Here is a 23,145-nt window from a genome sequence, read left to right on the forward strand (position 1 = left end):
TGTTTTATGCGTGAAGCCAACCTGACACTTACCAGCCATCCTGCCAACTGTGACAGAAACTCAGTCCTGAAGAGAAGCCCCAAACAAAGCAATTCCACTACAAAGGGGCCGTGTTTGACTACAAGCCAATTCCAGGTGCCCTGCTCATTTACAATACAAATCATGGTCAGCTGAATGAAGGGAAAAATTGCTTGAGTTGTGCTGGTATCTGCCTATCAGGGGGTCTGATAAGATAACAAGGCCATTCAAATCTGATACTGCCCCTGGACACCTGAGGTCATATGACATTGGGTGGGTCGGGTGGGGTAACATTTCCTAGAATTCTGAGCTGTGTGACCTCAACCAAAGTGCTTTCACATCTGAATAGGATCCAATAGAGGCAAGAGGTATTTTTTAAGAAGTAAATTTTACACAAAGAAATATCTATTTTTACATTAGTAATGGTGCATATAACAAATTAACAAATGTCAAAATCATCAGTTATCTATTTGGAAGACACATAAAACATGCATTAATGATACATGTAATTGCAAAGTTGATGGATGTGGGTCACCTATAATTTCAACCAGGATACAATATTTAGTAAAACTATCTCAATCCCTCTTGACCACATACCTCATCATTATCATGTGCCATTAAATTACTGTTGTCTGTAAGTACAAACGGACTGGTGGAGCTGCTGTTGGCTAGTTCAACACAGACTATGTAGAAAACACAATGTATGGTAAATAGCTTAATTATACATGGTGAAATTGAAAACAATATGACAACAAATAAAAGGAGCCAAACATAGGGATTTGGCACTTACAGGGAGAACTGCATGATTTGTTTGTCTCCTCTGGGTTTCACAGAGATACTGTGGGTTCATAGCACAACAGGATGTACAACATTCACATCAGGTTTCACGGTAATGTTGAGGCCTGATAAACCAGTCTAAAATCAAACTGAAATCTACAAGCCCACGCAATGGAATCAATTACACAGTATAAAAGCAGAACCTTACATGAACAGAGATCACTATGGAGCTAAGTTTTTTTATATACTACATGGTGCATCGTTGGTAACTTTGTAGGTATGAGATGTGATAGAAAAGTTTATTTTCACACTGCAACCCACTCTAACCGTCAAATGGGCTTGATCAACAGGGTTGCAAAACATGATTTCCTACCTCACTCTCAGTACCCATATAAGGGCAATGACTCTTTACAAAACATGTGACTTTAAACCTCTTTATAAACATATACGTCGCTATATGTTTAAGACTGCAAAACGGTCTTTAATTCAGAGTAAATGCCATTAAATGTCCTATAATACGTTTTTCACGCAGGTCTTGGGCGATTTATAATAAGATCGATGTAAATCATGTGAAAACCTATTTACTAAAATTAGACCAAATCCAGAGAAATGTTAATTGTTTACTTGTACAATAATATAAAAAAACTTTTGCTTTGACCCCAAAAATAAAACAAATTACATTTCAAAACAAATGCTACATATGCCTGTATTTTGCATATGCATATATTTAAAGTAAACTTGATGAATCATGCTTATAAAGTGAAGGCAGACGACAGACATTTGGCACTTACAGACCTACAACTATATTCTATTACATAATAAAAATACAAATTCGTCACTAACCTTACAAGTACTTGTGTTTCATGTAAAGCTCCATGGTTATGATGAAAATATATCAGAGTATCAGCAAAAAAATTAATAAAAAATTTATGAAAAACAAATATTCTTTAAAAGAAAGAGATTACGTTGACGTAAAAAATAAAATAATCCAAGGGTGTGTCTACAACAAACAGAATGGCATGTTCAAGGTGTTGAGCACTGGCCTGCCCTCTGCCTCTCCCACTCACTTCAATAGTAGATACAGCGAAAATGAGAACCGAGTGAGGGAGGGCAATGGCTCCTGGTTGAAATCTTTAAAAAGGAAAAGTAGTGCAAAGCAAAGCTCTCTCTCACTGTGAGTCATACCCTGAGTAACCACTGACAGACACGCTGTGCAACAGAACTTCAGTAAGGGCCAATCAGCTGCAAGGGCATACCTAATATGCAAATTATTTCAGGTGAGCTCAGGCTGTGGTTTCGATTGGCTGGGGGAGCGCAGTGGAGGAGGGGAAACCTGGACAAAGTAACAATCAGACTACACCTTGAGCTATGCGAGAGGGGTAACAGAAGATTGGGTGAGAGTGTAAAGGTTTTCATCAGAACATAGGTAGACGTGGCAAAGAAAAGCAGACATGGGGAGTTCTATCCAGATAAAATGCTCTTTAAAAACACTTTAAACGACATGAAGAAGAGAGGGAGGGAATAAATCCATATCAACTGATCAGATCTTCTTGCTATAAGTGGTGCCAGAGCACTTATTTGAGAAGGTGAAACGGGAGTGGCTCTATAGGCCATAAGACGCCCCATAAAGCAGGCTTTATGTTTGATATGAGGAATGAAAGAGGCCATGCATAATAAAACTGGAAGAGCTGCCCCACCTGGTTGCACTGTTGAAAAGAACAGTGAAAAGGAAAATTTCTAATTCATCACCAACCACAGATTTTTGCAATCATGACAGTGAGCTCTACTAAAGGGAAAGGACAGAACTGCACATCACATGCTGATGTGTGTATTTTTTCACAAAAAAAAAGTAAGTTCACAATCTAAGTTCACAGTAAGTAGCGATGCACATGTATTGGCCAATCTCTGGTATAGGCCGCTAAAAGCAATATTCTGCACGACTTTGGCTGAATGTTTAAAAACATTCAAAATGGGGTAGAAAAACTTGTTGGAAAATTAGTTTACAACTCGTGCACTATGTGAAAAAAAAGGTCCATTACTTTTAATTTGGTGACAATGACAGCAGAGATGCAATTTTTAAGCTTTGCACTGCTAGAATTTCACGAGGTGGAACAAATGTTAAAACTTTTAACAACAAATTTGATAACTCATTTTAAAGCTCGACACAGCAAGGATTATAATGCTTTTGTTAAAGCCAAAGTGGAGGCAAGCACGATTTTTAAGAAGTCAGTTAATGCAAGTTAAGAACATTAAAAAAAGAAATCTTACCTATTTAATGTAAACTTAACAAGACGCTATTCAGAATTCAGTTAATGTAAGTTAGTAATGTGCTTTTTGTTGCAGTGTTTTGTTTTATAACTAAGACCAGTTACTCTGAAACACAGAAGACCCGTAGAGACAAAGAAAATAAAGTTATCACTGAAATTCCTTTTAGAGTAATTCATTATCATTGATATACAACAAGGTAGCAGAACCACCAAATTATCCGTATCGGCAGATGCTGTTCTAAATAATCGGACATAAGAATCGGCACACACATTTTGTGCATTCATTCCTAAAAGTGTAACAGAGCCCAACTGGAATCTGTTTGAAAACAGTGATTATTTTTGCAATTTGGTTTGTAGATGCTAGTGGTGCAGAAATGACAAACTTCAGCTTTAAGACTCTATTTCTACTTAGTCCAGGTGTAGTACAAAATTTCTATTTTATCTTATTGCATGACTCCGTCCTCCACACCAACAACTGAAGTGACCTTGATGGCCAACAAATGTCAATGTGCCACTATTTCTTTTTTTTCCCCCTTAGCAATAACCCTCACCCTATTTTTGCAGATAAGAAGCCATAGTACTTGTCAAGCATTTTATCTGAGGCAATCCAGATGACACACAGGAAACCAGGGTCTGTGGCATGGCATGGCTAAATGAAAAAGACAAAACCGCAGCAGAACAGAGAGTTTTGTTAACGCAACCTTTAGGTGAATAAATACCTGCCAAATAAGAACGTGAATATGCTCTAAAGAGATGAATAGTGATTTAGTTGACACTTCGCAAACTATTGCCTTTTCTCAGAAAACCTTAAGCGCACCATTGAACTGTTGCGGAGTGAAAAAGCTGTTGAGCCTCTTTGGCAATATTCAGTCTCGTGGGCGTGTTCTCAACTTGCTTAAAAATATGAAGTCACCACACTGAATGCATTATGTGTTGCATATACTGTCCTTTAATGACTAATAATTGCAGGGAATCAGAAAATAGAAGAAAAATTATATTGCTGTGGCTTGAAGGGCTGGCTATTCTGTTTAATTCATTGTCCGGTCTGTGATGGAAAATGTGTAAACACAGAGAGCACCTGCCCCACTCTGCCAACAACACGTTTGACATTAGGCAACGATATACTGTATAAACTGTCTGTGACATCAACACAAGCGGGACACAGCAAACGAGTTCAACAAGCTCCACATTAATTTGATAAAGTACAAAGAAAAGTTGTTTGCGTATTATATTTGTAGTCATCTTTCTCTGAAATTTGCAGTGCACCCTACAAAAATGTTAAAAAAAAAAAAGGAATTGTTTGTTTAACTTAACAAATCTAAATGGGAGATGTGATCATTTTTTTCTTCAAACACGCTAAATAACTCATCCTCCATTTTGATAAATGAAAATGCTTGAACAATAGCTATGTTTCAAAACCTAGTGAGCTGCCATGCTGCCTACATAGGCAGCTGCCTTCTATGACAGCATCCTTACTGAAATGGAGCCTCATAAAGTAGCTGACTTGGAACACTACAAAGGCAGCAACTTCATCCATCACACAAATTTCAATACAGATGATGCTAGAGGAATGTACACACACAATTCTTGGGCAAAATAGTCTGTTTTTTTTTATTTATTTTAACATTTTTAAATGAAATATTAAATTTTTTCGGAAAAACCTTCACCTCTGGAGTGCATGTATGATGCCTTAAAATGCTGCAGAGGAAAAGTCACCATGTGTCATATACCAATCAAATAAAAGACACAATTGTTTTTTAATGAACAAAAAGTTGAAACGGGTAAAAAATTTAACAGAGGAGTTTATTAGGGTTAATGCATTAGTGCAGGGGTTCCAGAAGTTCCAAGAGGTCCGGTCTCGACATATCCTTCCCCGCAAATGTTCGTACAACTTACACAGTGTCAGTAGTCAGTACAGCTATGATCGAATACAAGAAATGCTAATTTATTTGGAATAGTTATAATACATTTCCAAGTTGGCAGCAATTGTAAAAGTCAGAATGGACCATTTTTATATTTTCCTTAAAGTGTGAATCAACAACAAACAAACAATTTACATCACAACAGTGCAGCATAAAAATACTGTCTGCTTATGCATAATGGGCTGACTATCAAATAATGGAAACATTCTCATCATAAGCAGAGAACTCGTAATTTCTTTCCTTGCCATCCATGCCAGAGATTACAAAATCTCTTATTAATTTCCACAAAATGAAGATACAAATATTTTTTATATTATGAAAGACTCGTAAAATGTTGATTACTGAAGCTAATTTTAGATGGGGGGATGACATTATAGTCTAAAGGTGCTCTGAAACCATCGGAACCGTCAGAGACATTTTCTGCTGTGTATTTTAGCAAAAGATGCCAGTATCCATCAATATTGTCTACTCACATTAATATAGGGAAAAGTGGCAATGCGTGCGGAGCGGGAAAGTGTATGAATACTTTTTTCCTGCCTACCGAGTACCCCATAACTAGTCTCTTTATCAGTGTGTTTTCCACTCTGCCAGTGCTTTTGCAAAATACCCACAACACATCCATAATCATTCAGACTGATCTCACAGTGAAATCAAAAACAGTAGGTTGACTATTCTTTAGCTAAAATCAGGCTGTTCTTAAGAAATTCAAAACACTGCCCCCAGTTGTCAAAGAGGTAACTATTGTAGGGCGTATATGCACATGTGAGCTCCATTTTCCAGGTGAAATGTCTACAGAGGGGCAACAAAACCTTACGAGTTGATTTCAGCTGTATGGGCAGTAATACAGTGATGATTAATTTGTATTTTCTAAGCTGTACCCCCCCAACCCAAACCTAACCATTAGTGGAGTATAAAATGTAGCCTAATGTTAGAGGAAAAAATGCACCTCCGAATCAAGCTTGTCACTGATCCAAATCTGGGTCTCCGACACTGCAGACACAACACACTTCCGGCCATACAAAAGGGGAAAATAAACATGCAGGAGCCAAAGCAAAATGACTGATTGGAGATGCTGCTCGCCAGCGAGTTGGCATTATGTGAGCTGATCCTAGGGTACCAGAACTCTCAGAAACAACATGCCAACTTCCCATGTATTCATGTTGAATATAATCTGTAGAAGCCCTATTCAGAATATACAGAAAGGCAAAGGTGATGTAAAGATTTGATAACTTACTTTTTTAAACATCGTCATTCATCAATGGTTTAAAGGGGTCATGTCATGAGGAATCAGATTTTCCTTGATATGTTGACATATAAGAGTTTATTGTACTGTACAAGCATACTGTAAGTTTCAGAACTCGAAATGTCCTCTCCAACTCTTTATCAAATCGGCCCCATAGTGACATAGAAAAGGGGCTCATTGGAATTGTTCCCACCTCCACAACATTCGTAATCACCGTGGTAAAAGAGAGAGCCGCTGGGGCGCTCAAACAAAAGTGGTACTATTGTAACTGTAGTTTGATTTTAACCAGCAAAAAGAATCAAGCAAGGTCCATAGACATTGTTGTATACCTGGTTGTGGAAAAGCTGCATCTTTGCATAGCCTTTCAAAGGATCCCAATGTTAGGAATGACTGTATGACTGGCTTATTCAAACGAAGCTCCTGAATACATCAGTGTGGGATTGTATGTTTGTGACACATTTTTTTTGGATTCTTTTGAAAACAAAGATTCAGGCTTTGCAAATAAACTATTGTATACAAAGATAGAGCAGTAGCTACAATTTTGGACACAACAGTATTGCTGGTGAGTAACAAATGTATTTCTAATGTTCATCTGCCTTTGTTAGACATGAAGGAATTTTATAGTCAGACATTTTCATAGCAAAATAAACCATGGTCAGGAATCCAACGTGGAGTGGATCATGCTTATTACAGGGTTATTTATCTAATAAATACACAATAGCTTTCAAAATATTGATTTGAAATGTAATTATTTTATTATGTAAGAACACATAACACGGAGCATAACGGAAGACAATTGTGAAGTAAACAATAGTAAAGATGTCAGCTTTCTCATCTGTATAGTATTAGCCAGGACCCTCATTTTAGCTGAAATTAATGTAACAGAACGGCCAAAGTCCGGTATTTAATCAGCCAACCAAAGCTATCTGGGAGGAGGGGGTTCCCCACCCAACAAACATCCCGTACTTCCTGATACAAGATGCATACTGAAGTGGGGAGAAAAGACAGGGAAATCACAGGCCAACTGTCCCTAATATTAAACCCTACTGCTGGATACAGATTTACTAACCCTTCACATTTGCAGCTTGTGTTAGTCTCACTCTTGTCAGCTTTAGATAGCATCATTTTATCACCAAATCTTGTATGCCTAATAATAGAAGTATTAGGGAGCAACAGTGTGCCTACATTGTTCAGTTTTCTATTGTTATTTCAGTCAAACACCTGTAGTAGTTTGATTGCGTGCTTAACATAAATTAGGACTTATAGGTATCAATTATTGCCTGGACTGAGTGCTTTTAGGGGATTTTGAAAATCAATTCACTTGCATGTTTTAACATTCTTGGAGAAAGAACACACGTTTCACACTTGTAATGGCGGGGGCAATTGCGCTGCAAAGATGTTAACCAATCATAACAGTGGGCATGCCTTAAAGGTGAAGTACACAGAGTGTTTCACTTTAACCTCTTAACATCTGACCCCTTTTTTTGCATGAGCTTAAAAATTACATACCCAAAATAAAACTCTTCCAGTTCTTGAACTCTTTGGTCAACAAACACAAACTTGGGCTAGCTTAAAAGCAGACAATTAGACATTTGTTGATGATGACATGCACGAGACCCCTGGATGTGCAGTTGAACAGGGGGTTTGATGAAACAAATGCAGTCAGGAGCACTTGTTCTCCAGGTCCTCAGTGATTGTGACTGAATCCGAGAAGGGTGGATCAGATTGTGGGTCCAAAAGCAGAGTTATTTTTTGTGAATCAGCATCATGGATATATATACAACCCTCATATCATTGTTTTCATCTTTTTATTAGCTACACGACCCATCAGTCAAAAATGATATAGCTTTTCAATGACCGACTTTATACAGAGATAAATATGGATGATGTAAATCTTTGCGTCACTCATGTCGACTGTCCTTTTTGGCTATTTTGAATGACTACCCAATCACAACTGCACAGGAAATTTTGAGGGAGGGCTAATTTTTTTCGTAAGAGCCCCCCAAATATCATGTTTGGGTGTTTTGCTATCGAAAAACTACAAAGAGTGCGAGATTTTGCAGAGTATAGTACATGAATGGTGTTGAATATATAAAACCTGAACAAAAACAGATTGATCAATATTTCTTCATATTTATACATTTTTGGACTAGAATCACTATTATTTATTGGACTCTTGCAATTAAAAGCATAAGTTTGGATGATTGTGTTCATCTGTGTTTGGTTGGTTGACAATAAAGGTCAGAACTTCCAGTAAAATTTTCTGTGTTTTGATTTTCACTCCTGACACGTTTAATAAAATCTTATTGTTGTAAATTTGCGATCGTCAAAATCTCTTTAAAGTCTTTCAAAAAGCATCATCTTTCAAATGATATATTGGACGTCAATATTAGTTAAAAATGTCATAGTTCAAACTAGGGATGCACCGATTCGATACCTGGATCGGTATCAGCTGTGATACTAAAGCTTTTAGACGGCTTGGGTATTGGTCCGACGAACCGATCCAAAGCAGTATTTGAGCACTACTCACAAACAACATCTCAGATGTAGATGCTCAAAAGTTCGGTACACTTATAATATGCATTCAGAATGGCACTGGAGGTGCTTCTTTTTTTTTTTTTTACCAGCATTTGAATAGGAAGCTAATTAAACTACTGTGAACTTGCCTACAAACACATACAGGACTTCCTGGACATTGAGATATATTACTTTGTATTACTATTATCATATATTTTTATTATATCATTTGTTTATTAATTATAATAATATTTAATTTGAATGAGTTCCAAAAAATAACTGTGAATGAAAAATGAGCTGATATCTTACAACTAAATTGAACAAAAAAAAAGAGATCTGAAGTCCAGATACTTTTAATTTTGATGCTACATTATCCAGTATAATAGTTAACAGCAAAGTTTTTCTTAATAATCTATACATTTATATTGATATAATGTGAGAGGTTTGTGTTTCTTACATATTAAAGAGTATTCCCAGTTAGTTCCACAGAATAATGTAAAGATATTTTAAACTGATTATGCAAAAAAACAACACTGTATCGGACTGGGATCAGCCGATACTGAGATTTCCGATATCGGAAGAGTAAAAGTGCTATCGGTGCATCCCTAGTTTATACATGTATTAAACATAAATTAATGTAAATATTCAAGTGTGTCATTTTTGACCCACCCGTCATTAAGAGGTTAAAAAAACCTTTGGGGGGGGGGGTGGTTACATGACCCATTTAAGTTATCAATGCTGCTTTGTCATTTGTTTGTTGTCAAAGTGATGAAGAAGGTATTCTCAGTCACACTGCAAGCGACATCAAACTTCCGTTAGTCTTACAGCTGTCATATTAGATATTCATTTTCATATCATGTCTTGGCCATGACAGATCAAAGTCTAAGATTGTCATTATAAATTATATGCAAACAAATGCATTGGTTCGTTGGTGTACAATGAATTAATTTGGATTATGTGATGTAATATTATTTACACTAAAAACTAATATAATGGCAATAAACTACAACAAATAATATCCTTGTCTGTGTAGGCTCTTTGAATAGAGTGCGTGTGGAGAGAATTCAGTTGCCCTCATAGCAACCAGACCCAGATCACGTGGCTCTGCTGACAAAGTGCAAAGACACACCTTTCCTATACGGCCTAAAAATAAAACCAGCCCACTTGCCTTTACTAGAGCTGCAAGACTGAGACCAAGCTAAAGACACTCTAGCCACAAGTAGGCCCCTTTTTTTTAAGCAAATTCACACTATGATTTTGCTCATGTCAGGACTGGATCTTATGTTTATTTTTTCTTCTGAATGGACTTCAAATAAACTGCTGATATACAAACATAAATGTGGTCTTACTGTTGTACTCTGAGGAATGCTAATGTACACTACATCCCAGGTTAAATTCAGTTTATATTAACCATCTGACATGTTCCATCTTCACACAAAACCTGGTTTGAAGGGAAAGTAAGTAACTTGTAAATGTCTAATCATTTCCAGTGATGCATCTTCATATTGCCTGAGAGAGAAAAAATACAGTTGGATTCACAAAAAAAAGGGAGATAATCAACAAAGCACTTCTTAGGGCTAGTCATGTTGTTTGTGAGAATCTGAGGTCAGGTGCTGACTGTAAGCGTCTCTGAACACAAAGGAAAGCCCTCCCTCTGTAACATCCTGGTTAAGAGTCACTCTCAAAGGACCTACCAAGGGGCAAGAGAAAAGGGTAGTGGAGCATTCTAATTAAATCCAGACAGATGAAACATGAAGTCAGGACTGCAATAGCAAAGATGACATTTGTCTGGTGCTTTGTACAAATGATAGTGTTAAAGGGGTCATGACATGAGAAACCAAATTTGCCTTGATCTTTTGGTATATAAGAGGTCTTTGTATCATTAAAACGTCCTGCAAGTTTAATATTTTAAGACGTCCTCCCCATTCTAAACGAATCATTTATTTAATCAAGCTCAAAATACAGCTCGTTCTGGATTCATGGTTAGAAGTGACGTGTCGGTTAGAAGTGACGTAACAGCGTTTGCATATGACCGCCTCCAGCACAAGATAACTACGATTTAAGCGCAAGACAACTACGCTCATTTCAGTATCGCCGTGCGCCTCACAAGTGTTCAGTCGATGGACAGCGAGCTCTGACAGAGACTACTTGTGCACAGGAAAATTACGATGCCACACAGATGTGCTGTTCCTGGCTGTGGTCAAACAAAACCTCTGAATAAGCTGCCGAAAGATCCAGGCGTCAGGGAAAAATGGATGCAGTTTATTTTTTGCGGACGTTCCAGTCACGGCAGTGTTAACTTAAGCGTTTGTTCTGTACATTTTAAGGATGACTGTTTTGAGAACAAATCTCAATATGATGCTGGCTTTGCCAGAAAACTGTTGCTCAAAGATAAGTCCGTGCCGACTATTCTGGGAACAACAACGATGCAAACTGTAAGTAATCTATTTTAAACTTTAAACTACTTTTTAAAGCGCAATTTCATTCATTATAAATAATCACAGTGTTTTTACTTAGTTTACTTGCATATTGTTCTGGCTGGGGGCGTCAATAATTGATACATAGGCACTGACGTTAGCCAATCATAACAGTGGGCGTTAACACTGAAGTCTTAAATGGAAAACGCCCCCAAAACAGACTGTTTGAATCAGAGGATGAGAAACAGGGTGGGAAAAGGTCATAAATCACTAGATTTTAAAAGTTTTTCTTAAAAAAAAATATATTAATACTATAATTGCACCTAAGGGAACATAATAATACAATAAAAAAAACCATGTCATGACCCCTTTAAAGTGGAGGTGAACATGCTTTAATGTCCACAAAAACATGTAAGCCAAAGGTTTTTGTGGTTTATTAGCCTCACCAACATTTTCACTATGAACATGCCCTTTAAAAGTCCTAGGTGACCAGAGTTCAGTTCATTATGTGCTTAATTCACAGACAAAGTAATTGAATGCCAAAATCTGCAAGATTCTGTGGTCACCTTTATAAACCTACAAACCTTTGTAAATAGAAACGTGTATAATATTAGATCTGGTCAACATTGACCAATCCTCTCAACTAAGAATGACAAGACACACTGGATTATGAACATATACATCATTGCTGATCTCAAACAGAAAAGAGTGACTGCGCATTCAGTGGGACTAGCAGAATTTCATAGGAAATTCCATCACTGCACGAGGTACGGTGTCATTCCTTCCAGTGGCTCAGGTAAATATATACACTCCCACTGAAAGCATCCAGCAATGCAGATTAAAATTGCTAGTTTAACAGAATAAAGGAATATTCCTGGTTCAATACAAGTTAAGCTTAATCGACGGCATTTGTAGCATAATGTTGATTAATTATTTTCACTTGACACCCAGAGCAGATATCTGGGTAATAACTGAGGCACTTACAATGTAAGTGAATGGGGTCAATTCATAAACATTAAAATACTCAATGTTTTAAAAGTATAGCCACAAGACTACAGTGTGATAAAATCACCTACTACATTTTTCTGTGTAAAGTTATAGCCTATTTTACAGCTTTGATGGCATGACGATGTGGTCAACAAACCCTTAAACAACAGTAAAAATGCCAAATTTAAACAAATTTACAGCTCAAATAGCACATGAGTTTTCACAGAAGAATTAAGTGCTTTTATCAAATGATTAGCATCGCATTTCTGCTTTTGAAACCTCCAAAAATTGGCCCCATTCACTTGCATTGAAAGTGCCTCACTGTAACCTTGAATTTTGAGTTTTTTTAAAAGCAAAAGACAGACGAGTAATCCACTATAGCAGAGCATAGGGCAGAGCCGAGTCGTGACTACAATCATGTAGCTGATGAAATAAAATAGACTATTCAGTTAACAATAAATTACTGACAGTCATTAATCTTTTTTTTTTATTAAAGGCAATAGACACTTTTCACAGACTATGATGACATTATTTAACAGTGTATATCTAGAACATATTATAATTGCAATTTTTGTATTATTTAGTGCAAATTTCAAACATTACACTTATTATGTTACCCTCTAATTAGTAAATTATAATTAAAAAAAAATCTAGTGAGGTTTCTAACACAGCTGCTGAGAGACAGTAGATTTCCCATCTTCTCTCTTCCTACGGTCATAAATCAAATTCTCTATTTTTTCGGCATTAGAAATGTTGTGAAATGTAATTGTGGTGTTTTTATTTTGATGTTGGAGCAATTGGCCAAGCAAAAATTATATTTGTTGTGGTCTTCCCTTCACCGCTATGGAAGTTTACCCTGCATTCATTTACTTTGGCTTTCCAAAACCCCAAAGTGTGAAAAGGGTCCATATTTACACATCCCAGTGTTGATTTTCAGGGACATGATGTAGCCTGGTCTCATGAAATTTACGTGAGCATTGCAAAGTTTTTGCAAAACATAAATAACGTGCTTAGTTACATGTTTGGCTGCAGTTTTCAAGTGAAATGTCCAGCAGGGAGCGCCAAAATCAAGCTAATTGAGGTTGTAATCAGACGTGTTTTAATTTAAGGTTTAAGGTTAATTTTTAGATGGAGGTTTTAATAAGTAAAACGTACCTCCCTAACCTAAAACTGTACTCTAAACCTAAACAATAGTGTCCAAAAAGATCAATTAGATTTTTCAAAACAGACATCCTTACCCAACACCTAACCGATAGTGTTTCAAATTCAAAATTAAAACACACATTAACTGAAGCATCCACATAATTTTGTGTCGCTTCTGTCGTCAAGCTCGAAGTCATCACTGTATCAGGTGAACTACCAAGCAAGCTAATGATATTGAAGTGTGTATATGTAAGTGGGTCTGTAATACAAGTGTTAAAATGTTTAATTTTTCAAATCACGCATTAAAGTGTTTTGATATCATAACATAGCAGGTGGTGAATAAGAGTGAAATAAAGTTTTTAGAAAATCAAAATAAGCAATTGTACTTGTGATTTGTGTGACAATGATTAAACCACACTGTTATTGTAGTCCCTCTGGTGTTCATTTCACCAGGAAACTACAGCAAAATGTAGAAAGTGGCACATACAAGTCAGTTTGCAAAACTTTATATAGAGTAACGTTCATTCTATAAGACCAGGTTGACAAATAGTTTTTCTTTTTTTTTCTTTTTTTTATTTTTTCTGCATATTTTTTTCTTTTAAAATACGACAACATATTTTTCCAAAGAATATAAAAATAATGTTTTGTTAGCCTTTAAGTCCAATAGTTCAATATAATCAATACATTTTAATTATTTCTCAGTATTGTAATTAAATAGGCTGTTACCTATTCATACAATAAGCCTAACTAGGCCAAGAATAGAATCATCTTAAAAATATCTTATATCAGATTACATACAAAAAACTTTCTAAACTTTGGGGTCATTTCTGACCCATTCATTTATTTATTTAACTGACAGACTATAATATTTTGCACCTGTTATATCAATGTTTAAAATGTGATCTAAAGGAAATAACTTCTGTTATTAAGATCTGTACAAGAAAGTTGCCACCTCTTCCCAGAGAGTATACAAGCCTCAACCAATTAAACATTACACAAACAGCAAGGCCAAATTCCAGACAGTTTGAGTCACACATCTGTGGACTGACATTATTGACCAGAGCAGTGGACAATAAGAACTGGGACACTTGACTTTTGTTTAAAATAAACATTTCACCCAAACGTATCATTTATCTCAGACTATGAATGTGCTCACAATGCCTTTCACTTACATTATTGTAAAATATATCAGACTGAGCAGTTAATGATGGTTGTGGAGGCTGTTTCAGAGCTTAAATGGTCAAATGGCATGTTTTCTCTCTGAGGACCCAGGTACTGGAAAGCATTATGCTAGATGAATACCTAATGTCTCCATCCATTTAAATAATTTAAATCCAAGCCTGAGGGTGGAACGGCCAATTGTTTTGAAATTGCCTTTAGATAAAAAAAAACAAATAAATAAGTAAATAGGTATAGAAAATGCTGTTTGCTTTGATTCTATTTGATTCTAACTAATGAGAGAACATTTTGAATGCGTTTCAAAGCGTTTTACTGAGCTTTTCGCTCAAAGGTTTGATGTGAAGTGCTAACAGTCTCTCATTTAATATGCCATGATACTTTACACATTAGACAGCGTTTACTTCAAAGTGTAAATCAGCTGCATGAATTAGTCACATCTGCAGCTTTAATGGACCATCTAAATCTCAAATCCACTCAAGAACGTTTCCTCAATATCCCACAACACTTCTATCCACACACTGACTTTTAAAATAAACATAATGTTATAATGTACTTCAATGTCTACTGAAACATTGGCTTGGTTACTCCAGTAACTCAGGATCCTGAAAACATGAACGATCAAAAAACTGAAAGATAGCCATTGCACAATAAAGCCTCAGTTTGCATTTAAAGTTCAGTTCTTAAAACTGAAGTGTGGAATTTCTGCGATCACTAAACAAAATTACAAAAAATAAAATGTTTTCAAACAGGTTTCCCAAAATATATTTTCTGATTTTTTTAAGTTGAGAGCAAATCCACTACGTTCCACCCACATCTTCATTCATATCAGCCATCAACAAGATGTGCCAAGCAAAAAAAATAAAACAAAATAGTCAAAACAAAGGCAGTCAAAACTGATCCGTTTGGCCTTGTATCCCTTTAATGCCTTGCTTAATGAAACTCCCACATATTTGTCTACTGCCATCTGAACAGCAAGGTTAAAAAGCTAATGAATTAATCTAATGTAAAGGCAAACAGATGTCCAAGATTACTTTCTATATTAGAATGTAATTGTTGGATAATTGTTAGGAAATGTATCAGGAACAGGTTTTAAATCGAAGTACTGTAGCTTGACGTATCCTAGCAACATGTATTAGGTGGAATGGCTGGAATTTCTCAAATGTATTTTTTTATCGTATCACACAGTGAACCGTGTGGAAGGTCCCTTACTTCCAATATGCAGAAATTAAGTAACACAATATTGTGGCAACATGTACATTCTCCCTTAAACAGAAGAACGAAGTGCACACAATACACTGAAATCCCTAATAAGTTGACACTACTTAATTGACTGAGTAAATTAAATTCCCTCAATTGAATTGAGAAATGGTGTCTCCAAAACGTAGGTTCACTTAACTTTGGTGTTCATATTTAATAAATTAAATAGTTCACCCAAAAATGAAAATGTTCTCATCAATTACTCATGTCATTCCAGATGTGTATGACTTTCTTCTGCAGAACACAAATAAAGATTAAAAAAATATATCTCAGCTCTATAGGTCCTCGCAATGCAAGTGAATTGTGAATGGCCAGAACTTGAATCTCCAAAAAGCACATAAAGGCAGCGTAAAAGTAATCCATAAGACTCCAATGGTTAAATCCATATCTTATGTGATATGATAGGTGTAGGTGAGAAACAGATCAATATTTAAGTCCTTTGTTACTATAAATCCCCATTATTTAAATTTAATGACCTCAAATTTAGGTCATACAATAACACAGCTTATAAAAGTTAAATGATATCGGTTTCTAGTATCAATACATAAAAATGATTTCTCTAAGAGGTGTTCTCTAATGGTGTTAATGGGGTCCAACTTGACCAAAGGGGACACAGATCACCCTAATGGTGAATCACACGAAACAACTATGTGCAACAAAACAACATAAATAGTACTACAAAAGAGCTCTTTGACCAAGGAAACATAATTCAATAATTCAAGCAGAAGGCATTGTGGGTATTCCCTATAGCCTCAATTTTTATACTCAATAGTTTGTGTTACTAACACTTCAAATCTGATTTTTAAGAAAAATAAGTTCAGGAAACCCAGTATTTGACATCTGAAAAATGGTTGTGTAATTAAGACAACTTGATTTTTTTCCAGTAATGGCAACATTAGGGTTTACACTGTAGTGGTTTTGGTTCCTTTTTAAAAACATTGCATTATTGAAACTTCAATAATTCAATTAAAATCACTATGAGAGTGAATGAAAGCACCATATTGGGGGTATTCACATAATTATTTAAATTTGTACTATTACTAAGCGTAGAAACAAATGACTAGTATGAACACATTCTGTTTTGTACAGTATCGATATTATGCACCACATGCTTGTTATGAACACCCCCACCTTGTGGAAAGTAAACTTATGGACTCAATTTGGCCCACCCACTGTATGACACAGAGATGTAGCATCTGGTTTGTGCTCGTCAGTGTTCTAGAGCTGAAAGTGATATTAACAGGATTTATGTAGAGGCTTTGAAGACTAATTCAATATACAATTACTCAGTGCGATATTTTGCACGATGCTGCATGACAATGAATGGTATTAGACACAGAAAAAGAATGCGTCATATTTCTCCAACACACTCCAGATATCTTTGCTGATGCCTGTGATCTGTCTGCAAGGAGATGGCTCATGTTGCAGCAAGCTCTCAGCTGATGATGCCCTGGATATGCGATTCCTGGATATAGAGTTTATAAAGACTGATGTCTTCAAATGTGGAGACAAATCAATATCCAGCCCATTAAGTCCCAACTCATGTGAGTCAGAGCTTACCAAGAGTAGACTGAGCCAATATCTTTCCTTGACTTTTTTGCTTGCTCCATGGTGACATCATGGATGCATATTCCAAAGTGGGCACTTGGTATCGTCATGGCCACGTATTCAAGGGCGAGTGGATGGGATGTTCCCTAGACAGACATCTCAGCCATGTGCCTCATCTGAGAGCCCCTTTGTTCCAATCCAGCTCAAAAAGGGTCATTCAGCACGTGTTACGAGACACATAGTGTCATAAGGAGAAAATGGAGGAGTCCAAGGACATTATTTCTGAAAGAAAAGGCTCAGAATGCTACCAACTAAGGTACTATTTACAGCCTCTCATTGTGGATAATTAGTTTCAGAGGACTGGAATTTCCAGCTATCTAAAGGCCTCTGGGGTGTGCAAGGGGTGGGGAGGGGCTGTTATGATGGGAGGGGGTATAAGAGCTAGCAGATAACATTTCTGCATGAACAGAGCTGACTAATAACACACTCCCCAACCCAGCACCTCCCAATGGCCACAATGCTGAGAACGCTACAGCCAAAAGAGATACTTCAATTTGCTTGTCTCAAAGTAGACATTTAATCCCCAACAATTTAGTTAGACAAAAAAGACAGTTAGACAAAGAGACATCAAGCCACAAAAAAAGTAAAGCAAATTAAAGGCTTTACTTTTTTACTGTAAATTTTCCTCCCTGCCCAGTAGGTGACGATATGCACGAAGAAAGCTAATCGCCAAAAAACAAAAGAAGTGAATGTGAAAGTGGAGATTTAGAGTAAAAAATGTACTTAAATATTTATCTGTTTCTCACCCACACCATTATATCGCTTCTGAAGGTATGGATTTAACCACTTGTGTCGTATGGATTACTTTTATGTTGCATTTATGTGCTTTTTGGGCCTTAAATGTTTTGGTCACCACTCACTTGCATGTATAGACCTACAGAGCTGAGATATTCTTCAAAAAAATCTCCCTTTGTGGTCAGCAGAAGAAAGTCATACACATCTGGGATGGTGGCATGAGGGTGAGTATATCAAGAGATTATTTTAATTTTTGGGTGAACTGTCCCTTTAAGAAAAAGACTACATCACTATGTACTACTTTACATTAAACAGCAGTTGGATTTGACACTCAATAGCATAGTGTCTAAAGAGGTAATAATGATGCAAAGATGACCCAGTTTTAAATATAAACATCCATAGCCTAACTAATGAGTGTTCGGGCTGAGATAAAAAAAAAAACAATAACTTTGATACACTGATGTACCACAAGCTTCAGCACGAGGACTGGATAACTGATTGTTCACACTCATGTGAAGCCTTTTAACTGTGTCTTGACCAGCAATGTCAGCCTGAGACAAGGGATTCTCACACTGAACAAGTCATTCTGGTCACATGCCCTCAATCATGCTGGAACAACTCAGTGCACATTATTGGGTGTGGGACACAACAGAGCAGTGGGTCAAGATATCCTGGGGGCTATTCAGTTTAGAAACCCAGCCATATGGGATTAGTATGAAGACAACAGTCATATGTTTTAATCAGGTTGCTTTAGTGGAATGTCAGCAAATACAAATGGCTCAGTGTAACTCCCATTCTTATAAAAGGAAAGAATAGAAAGGATATGTGTGATACACTGCATGCATGTTTCATTTGTAAAAGTCATTCTGGGTAGTTTGAATCCCATCAAACCTTTTAAAAAAAACATCTATTTTAGAAGTGCGTAAGCATTTGCAAGGACAGCAAGGAAGCACAATACACTACAGCATGCTAGTACACTTTACAAACACTTACCTTTTTATCCTAATGTGCCATACTTTACAGATAGAAAGTTTAGGTTTAACATGGGCTAAGTGATGGATACAGATGAAACAATTCCTTAACAAACTGTTATCATTCGAGTCCTCCTGTCCGCTTCAGTTTAGGGGCTCTTCTTTAAATTTAAATGACTTAATTCTCTTAAGCGAAAGAAAGGAATGTTGTGAAAATTCATTGTTCCTAGCTCAAAGTAAGCTTCGTCAGTTTCTCTTGCCTAACATAAGGTTACACTGTTTTCACTGCGTGGGGAATTCCTTGCGCTCACATTTTCCCTCGAATGCGATTGGTCGAGCGTTCGGCTTTAAACCTCATCTACACTGCTACAGAGCGACGCGACGAACGCTCCCAAGAACGTGCTGTCTCTATTGGCAGCTCGCGTCGCGTCTTTCAGGGTTGTGGATACAATCCTGCCGTTGACCAATCAAAAGACGTTTACTCCACCGCTTCATAACACACGTTATCTGATAAAACATTTATTCGGAATCGGGCCACACAATGACAGTCAATTTGTCCGCTATGCTGTTATAAAGCGATATTGATTCCTTATCTCGCAGGTGAGTGAGCGTTCATTTGTGACGTCTAATAAATTGAGACGACCCCTTAATGACACTAAGCGTCATTTACTAATGTATAATAAATTTAGAGGACCCCTTAATGACATCGACTGCCCCGCCCATTATCGGAACAAGCCAATTTGGGGAATTCAAGGGAAATCGTGTTGTTTGTGGTGAGGGGATTTACTTCTTTCTACATCATTTCATGACTTATGTTTCCCAGGGTAATTTTCGTAAAGTGAAACTGAGACGAAAACTATTGATAAAAAACAAAACATTTTCGTAACCAGAAATAAGAAAGTAAATGAAAAAAGTAAAACTAAACGAAACTAACAACAATTATTGAAAAACTAACTGAACTAGGCACATGAGGCTAACTTCCGAGTCTTTTCCGCGAACCGGTTCATTCTTTCAGACGGTTAATTTCAATGAACTGTTAAAAAAAAAAAAAAACATTCACCAGTTAATTTACGTCATCACGAAATGACTTCACTTTAAATAATACGCCAGCGTCGTAGAATACACTCATTCAGTAAAGCCATATGTAAGGGCATATTGCTGATTATAACATTTTATTTAATTAAGTTAACTTAATGAAATAAACACATCAGTGTTTCATTTAGTGATCTTAAAATACAAGTGTACGTTCAAATACACCTACATATATTTTTTGCACCTAAAGCACCCAATACAAACACTAATATACAAACGTGGATGTTCTACACATTTAAAGAATAAAAAGAGATTAAACTAGTCTTAATCCATGATCCACACAATTTCAGATATAATCTGCATGCACAATACTCAATAGTAAAATTTGTTTACACCTCCGGACTGAAACCCCCTCATTCAAGTCCTCCGCTCACACATGCGCCTTAGCTGCTCTCTGATCAGCAGTTCTCAATATTATGCCCGAAAGAGGTGATTCTCAGTTCAGTGTAGCGTACTGGTGATTCACAATCTGCTGTGATTGACTCAATGTACTGCTGATGCGAGAGCTGCTCCTATACTCGGATCAGTGTACTGTTGACTCGAGAACTGGTGTCCTCGGATCAGTGTACTGTTGACTCAAGAGCTGCAGTCCTCGGATCAGTGTACTTTTGACTTGAGAACTTGTGTCCTCGGATCAGTGTACTGTTGACTCGAGAATTGGTGTCCTCGGATCAGTGTACTGTTGAATTGAGAACTGCTGTGATCGACTCAATGTACTGTTGACTCAAGAACTGCTGTCCTCGGATCAGTGTACTGTTGACTCGAGAACTGGTGTCCTGGATCGGTGTACTGTTGACTCAAGAGCTGCAGTCCTCGGATCAGTGTACTGTTTACTCTTTGAGCTGCTGTCCTCGAATCAGTGTACTGTTGACTCAAGAGCTGCTGTCGTCGGATCAGTGTACTGTTGACTCAAGAGCTGCTGTTCTCGGATCAGTGTACTGTTGACTCAAAATCTGCTGTCCTCGGATCAGTGTACTGTTGACTCAAGAGCTGCTGTCCTCGGATCAGTGTACTGTTGACTCAAAATCTGCTGTCCTCGGATCAGTGTACTGTTGACTCAAGAGCTGCTGTCCTAGGATCAGTGTACTGTTGACTCAAAATCTGCTGTCCTCGGATCAGTGTACTGTTGACTCAAGAGCTGCTGTTCTCGGATCAGTGTACTGTTGACTCAAAATCTGCTGTCCTCGGATCAGTGTACTGTTGACTCAAGAGCTGCTGTCCTCGGATCAGTGTACTGTTGACTCAAAATCTGCTGTCCTCGGATCAGTGTACTGTTGACTCAAGAGCTGCTGTTCTCGGATCAGTGTACTGTTGACTCAAAATCTGCTGTCCTCGGATCAGTGTACTGTTGACTCAAGAGCTGCTGTCCTCGGATCAGTGTACTGTTGACTCAAAATCTGCTGTCCTCGGATAAGTGTACTGTTGACTCAAGAGCTGCTGTTCTCGGATCAGTGTACTGTTGACTCAAGAGCTGCGGTCCTCGGATAAGTGTACTGTTGACTCAAGAGCTGCGGTCCTCGGATAAGTGTACTGTTGACTCAAAATCTATATATATATATAAACTGAAATGTATTGCAAATCTGAAAAATATATTAAAATAAAAACTAATTTGAAAACCTTGGGTACACCTCAATTTTTTTTTCTCCTTTTATTTTTCAATATTTCCATGGAGGAAAGCCTACAGGCTACACTTGACCCAGTAAATGCTACTGGCTTCATCATTAATATGTTTAGGACCTACGTGAAATATAAATGTAAATGTCAAAACCATATAAGACAATACAAAGTAGTGAATACACAGAACTCCTTTCACAGTTATTTAATACTTTTTTGTTTATTTAATGTAATCTAAGATTTCAATAATTTACATTTATAGACGGTAAATTATATATTAATATAAGCAGAGTAACGTCACTACTGCGTGCAGGGGATTGCTTATTAACAGATTAATTTACCACTGTTAGTTTAAAAGATTTCTTTCCCATACCGGGAGTCGAACCCGGGCCGCCTGGGTGAAAACCAGGAATCCTAACCGCTAGACCATATGGGAAGTTACATTACATAGTGATTATTGGATATAGGTTCGTGTTTATCACGTGCTTATCTAAAGTAATGTCAATAGTAAACTGTAATGTTTAGATTGCTGTATGTAGACTATAGGTTCAGACTTTTGCTTGCATGTTCGTAGTTTTTGCGCTTTTTCAGATGTGTACTTGCTTCTTCTCAACAGCAGGTGACAGTAAAGCGCAGACGTGCTCTGGGACTCCGCGCAACAATTCCCCGCATTTGTAACATTTCTGGCAGAAGTGGTGAAAGAAAGATCATAATTATCATAATAATTAGAGCGGCTGAAAAGTACTTGGAGATAGAGTCACTGTGGATATGATAAATGAGAAGCTTAACGTGTAAACAGTAAACACTCAGTCAACACGTGGTGGTGCATAATCGTGCCAACAATCCTGCAGTGGAATGCAAGAAGTTTAGTTGCAAATGGACAAGAATTTAAGAAATTAATTTCTAGCCAAGAAAATAGTCCCGACGTAGTATGTGTAAACCACAATTATTTTATTGTTTTATTACAGGGATATATTACTATACTTAGAGATAGGAAAAAGAGGAAATGTTGGTGGGGTAGCAACGTTTATTAAACAAGGTATTGATACGGATGTGAATGTGGAATAAGAGGCAGTGGTGGTGGAAATATGGGAAGGTTCGCAAAGTATTTAAATAATTAACTACTATAATCCATGTGCCAGGTTAAGTAGGGATACACTGGAAAATATTGGAAGGAATGGTAACTGTAAATGTGTGGTGATTTTAATGCACACAGTACTTTACAGGTGAAACTCGAAAAATTAGAATATCGTGCAAAAGTTCATTAATTTCAGTAATTCAACTTAAAGGTGAAACTAATATATTATATAGACTCATTACAAGCAAAGTAAGATATTTCAAGCCTTTATTTGATATAATTTTGATGATTATGGCTTACAGCTTATGAAAACCCCAAAT

General features: G+C 36.9%; 2 protein-coding genes and 1 non-coding gene across 6 annotated transcripts in view; 1 reads left to right on the plus strand and 2 right to left on the minus strand.

Moving 5' to 3' along the window:
• elf1 (E74-like ETS transcription factor 1) overlaps positions 1 to 19,358 on the minus strand; it is a 60,244-nt gene extending 40,886 nt beyond the window's left edge. For 2 of the 4 annotated variants that reach the window (XM_052154738.1, XM_052154734.1), the window contains exon 1: positions 1,639 to 1,933. The gene's annotated coding sequence lies outside the window, so the exon portion shown is untranslated. Of the gene's footprint in view, positions 1 to 1,638; positions 1,935 to 19,063 lie in introns of those variants that run through there. The other 2 variants (XM_052154735.1, XM_052154737.1) reach the window with 2 other exon arrangements.
• Positions 1 to 23,145, plus strand: part of LOC127663229 (uncharacterized) — a 516,242-nt gene that overhangs the window by 243,762 nt on the left and 249,335 nt on the right. The gene's annotated exons all lie outside the window — the stretch shown is intronic.
• On the minus strand, positions 22,112 to 22,183 carry trnae-uuc (transfer RNA glutamic acid (anticodon UUC)). The gene has a single exon. It is a non-coding gene; the product is annotated as a tRNA-Glu (tRNA).

The sequence above is a fragment of the Xyrauchen texanus genome, chromosome 23 (genome assembly GCF_025860055.1).
Source record: "Xyrauchen texanus isolate HMW12.3.18 chromosome 23, RBS_HiC_50CHRs, whole genome shotgun sequence".
NCBI classification, from domain to species: Eukaryota; Metazoa; Chordata; class Actinopteri; order Cypriniformes; family Catostomidae; genus Xyrauchen; species Xyrauchen texanus.